Source organism: Branchiostoma belcheri, unplaced genomic scaffold, assembly GCF_001625305.1.
Source record: "Branchiostoma belcheri isolate BF01 breed outbred unplaced genomic scaffold, Haploidv18h27 scaffold78, whole genome shotgun sequence".
Lineage (NCBI taxonomy): Eukaryota > Metazoa > Chordata > Leptocardii > Amphioxiformes > Branchiostomatidae > Branchiostoma > Branchiostoma belcheri.
Genome location: NW_017804442.1, coordinates 848,552 through 853,629, shown reverse-complemented (window position 1 = coordinate 853,629; position 5,078 = coordinate 848,552).

Sequence of the window (5,078 nt, the reverse complement as noted above, 5' to 3'; positions counted from 1 at the left end):
GTATGTTACTGTCTGTAACGATAGAACATCTGGATTCATAAATCCATTTTGAAGAACTAAATTGCCTATCTTTAAATATCACGAGAGTAATATGTTCCCAATGACCCGATACATTGTTATGTGGATTTGTTGTTTCTGTATCTTTAGTGGAAAAGATTTGTTTTGAAAAAGAAAGGCTGCGTGTGTCATGTGTGTGTACCAGCTTATTCTCCAAGCAGAGGTTGATGGGGCCTAATCTCCAAGCAGATGTTTCGGTGACCGCAAAAGCAGTAGGAATCAGACAGTATCCATTTGGGTGGCAAATACTTGGGGCGTACGCGTGTACTTAGGCGTAAAAAAGATACCCCGATAATATAAAAAATAGAAAATAAAAACATGCCAAAAATAAGCCCAAACCCAAACCTCTACTTGGAGAGTAGTAAAAGAGTTGCCTGGGGTCCAGATAGAGTTACCTCGGGGCGACCTTTCGGTGGGGGGTAAGGAAATCGTTAGGCAGTATAAACTTGCCAAACAGTATCCATTTCCCCACCGGCGGGGTCTGTTAGTGTTACTAGAACCAAGGAGTCGAACCATAAAAGTTTGAGTTGCACATGATTATTTTGGAAATACATGTACTATACAAATAGGATGTTTGTCGGCGGCGATGGGAGAGGCCACTGAAATCCGCGGCCCCCTTCCGACGGCAGAGTTTGAAATTTGCGTTACACAGACTACTTTGTCATGATTCAAACTTAAAAAAAGCTGTGCTTTTCAGATGCAGGTATTTTTTCTGTTATGCATTGTATTAATTAATGAAAGCATCAAGATGCAGATTAATGTACTCTAGTAACTCCGTCAATAAGTGTATCAGAATGCTTGTGGGTAAAAGATCTGTATTTTTTTTCTAGGGCAACAAGGCCCCAACTCCTGAAGATGGAAGTCGGCATCGATCGCTGTTGTATGTACAAAACAATCATGACTTTATTGCCGAACACTAGCATTTTACAGCGTCTAACTCATGTGACTTGTAAATCGAATCTAGCAAAGTTGAAACTAATATGTTCTAAGTAGACAATCAATTGCAAGTAGATTATACAAGTTCGTTAGAATCTAGTGATGACAGTTTCTTATTTCCAATGCAGGGATTACCAGAAGTCAATAAGTAGTTGAATTTGTTAATTTCATCTATTGAGCGATATTATGGTATTGACGACGAGGGATGTGCATATTCCAATACGCATATAATAACATGTTTCGTTTCGTCAAGAATACAAGTAACTGAGTGTAAATATTATTTTATTGATGCCTTTATTAGTATGCTGTGTGGAAGGATATGTGTGGGTGCGATGACTTCGTAGTCGCCGGGTCTTCCCGGGGTAAAAGATTGCGAGTGTTTTGGTTGTCGTCTGCTTGCAAATATGGCTCAACTTTGACCCCAATACCCTTATATAGACGCCACAATCTCGAAACCACGGCGCAGGCCGGGAGCCCCACCCACTGACCGGGCGGCAGGAGACTTCAAAAGACTAAATCTTAAACTCCGCCCCAATATTGTGACGTATCGTGCCGTACCGTGGGAGAACAATCTACCCAGCATTTTCACTCATACAGACTGGAACCGTCTCGCTACAAAGTAATTTCCTGCGGCATTTATCAAGATTTAGAGATTTCCGATACGAATGAAACATGGATTAAAAAATTACAACTGAACATTTGTACCGGCTTGGACATAATCTTTGTGATGATGTGACCGTTCTGTGTTCAACTCGAGCCGGAAATGCGGACTGCATTAGAACTGATCTTGATCATTTCCAGTTACGTTTAATACGACGATCAAGAACGTTCACGGCTCGCGGACCATTTCAGATCTTTCCACACATAAACCCTCTTACGTACATATACTTACGGGTCGGGGTGAATTTCTTTTCGGGGTTCCACTGAGACCGGCGCGGCGCCCGCCGGCTGGGTGGCGAACCACTATCCCCTCGGCATGACCGGGCGCCCGGGACGCCAGTGACCTTATTCCTTACCATGCGTCACTTGTTGTTTTACCGCAAATCGGTGTCAATGTCGACTATACACAAAAGAAATATGTTCATCGAAGTATTTCTTTATTTCCACTTATCAACATTTTCATTTATTTTAAGATCTAGATGCGTTTTCGTTGTCGGTGTCGTTCCAAGGCCTTCCTTGTCGAAGTTCGCTACATATTCCTGGGTCGTCGTCGGATGTGTCGGGGGAAACCCTCAAATAAATAACTGTACGCACCCCAACTTTGGCGACGGCCCGCCCGAGACACATTTTGGATTTTGAAAAGCTAAGTCCCACGGATCCCGAGAGTGGAAAATGTGAACACGGGATCTACAGTGTCCAGCCCACTAATGCCCCAGCCCTCCCGCCGCGCACAGCCCGCTATTAGGACCGGTCCCAGGACCGGTCCCAGGACCGGTCCCAGCCTCGGCCCGTCGCACGGAGCCTGCAATGCAGGACCGGTCCCAGCCCTCCCACCGCGCCAGGACCGGTCCGGAATCTACCCAGCCGTGCCTTCGCGGACCCGTCCTCGACCGGTCCTGGCCGCCAACCGCTCGGATTCTGACCGGTCCTACGACTAGTCAGGGACTAGTCCAAACCACCAAAAACCACTAGTCCAAGTGGTCCTGACCAGTCCTGGGTGGTCCTGGCTCAGCCGGACCACCAGAGGTCCGAGGTTGGGACTAGTCCAAGGTGATAAATTAGGACTAGTCCAGGACTAGTCAGGTTACTAGTCACGACTAGTCCAAAACCAGTCAATTTTTACAGAGGAATATTATACTGCATGTATTACAATTCACAAATATTTACATAATGTTTTACATTTCAAGCCCCCCTCCCCCCTTCCGTCGGCGCATCCCTCTTTCGTACCGGCCGTACGATCTGGAGGCTGACACTCAGTTGTTGAAACCACGCCGTCAGACTGAGATGATCCTGAACGTCTTTGAGGATTGACTGCATTCGACGCCGGGGCCGCTCGCGGCGAGGAGAAAAAAGAGGAAATTTTCCTCTGTGCCATGCCGGCCATGACTCTCAAATTTTCTGATTTCGGCTGTTTTCGGCATTCCATTCGGGAAACTAGGCGAAGTTTACCGAAAGACACCGTACATTCCCGAGCTTTGCCGGTTCACTATATTTGGCATTGTCAGCTGATCTCCCGAGCATCTCCGGAAATATCCGAACATTAAACAGTTACAGTTCGCCATATATGGCAGATGCCTTGATTGAATGGAAGCTGTGATTGGTTGAATGTTGTTTACATGGATAGAATGTCTGGGAACTGGCGTGGGAAAGTGGCGCCAAGGCGGCGGGCTGCAATAGATCAAAGGCGATGGGCGGGGCGACAAAATAGTGGCCACATGCGTACACGGGTGCCACACGCGCTGCTCAGCTGAGTGTATATCGAATTCGGCGGCTTTTGGTGAGGCCCAAAAATGGGTTGCGCGCCTGACAAACGTATGAACGGCTGACATTCTGATTGTGAATGTTCGTTATTTTTCCAGTGTCCCAAAAATGTCCCAAAGTGATTTTTCAGTTGCCCCGGCCGAAATTTTAGTGGCCAGGGGACATCGGGACATCGTTAAGTTCGAGCCCTGGTTCTTACGCCAAAACTTGCTCAAAAATCATGTCCGCTCACAAATTTTACTCAGAATTTGCAGGGAAACGGTTCCGGCACCTAGTAGTATAAGTTTGAGCTTTGTTTGTCGGTAAAATGTTTAAATTGGCACTTTTAAAAATCCTTACACCTGTTTTTGCTCACTTGCAGCTCAGCAGCGCTATCTGGCTTAGCAGCAATGAACTGCAGGACAACCGACTGAAAGCCAGCATGCATTCTCTGCAAGGTTAGCCATCTATTTTCCATACTCTGCTGCATTTCTTAATGACATGCATGACATCTGTAGTTTACCATGTGATTTTCTGAATATTTGAACACATCTTTCTCGACTATGGGTCTGTCATCGTTGTCACTACAGTAACTGTTCATGTTGCCATAGCAACTTTTTAACTTTCAATCAATCAAGTGGTTTATTGAAAACAAGGAATTTGCACAGGCTGAATTACATCCTGTTGTACAAGAAATTCATTTTGCTGATTGATTGATTGATTGATTGATTGATTGATATCTACATAGAACTGAAGGAGGGATGGTGTTGATTCCTGTACTCCTGCTGCAAATCAGCTTTCATGGAATCTACTTGCAGGTACTGTGGTGTTTTTGTGCTGTTTTCCACAATGAAAAAAAAATTCCTATGCAAAATAATTTGACATTACTGTATCAAACTGTGACAAGAAGATTAGCTTTCAATTGCTTTTGCCATGATCATGAACTTTGTGTTTAAAGTTAAAACTTTTGGTCCAACACAAAAAATTCTCTCACCTAGAGCTTTCGACCAGTCTGGTCTTCCTCAGTAGACTGACCCAGATACCTTTGACCCAGTGTTGACGTCACACTTCAAAGAAGCCACATGACAAGCTTCACTGGGTCAGTCTACTGAGAAGACCAGAGTGACTGGTCGAAAGCTCTAGGTGAGAGAATTTTTTGTGTTGGACCAAAAGTTTTAACTTTAAACATGTAACTACCAACACAGATGAACTTTCATGATAGTATAAGAAGTAATCATGAACTTTGTGTTTCTTTCCCTCTCTCTCCTCCATATCTTCTACAGATCATCCTTTGTACCGTTGCCACTGATGAACTGGTTTCCAGGCTACTCGAAGGATGCAAGTATCGAGAGGAGTCAACTCGCCAAACAGGATTTGTATGATATCCTTATCAGCTGATGGTATAGAGTCGCTGACGTAAAGAGGGTGGGGGGCATTTTGAGCCAAACTCTACTTTGGTTTTGCTCTCAATAAATATTGATAGTGTTACACGTAGGGAACATTTTGGACATAAAGTGCCTTGTGTCAACTAGAATTCTTCGATAACTTTGAATAAAAGTACTGGGGGTCTAGGGGAAGTAAGAACTGTTATATAGATAAGAAAGCTGCTGAAGTCATGGATGGACTACAAAAAAAAAGAACTATTCAATTTAGTCAGATGACTGTCTATAAATAATGTGTTTTGG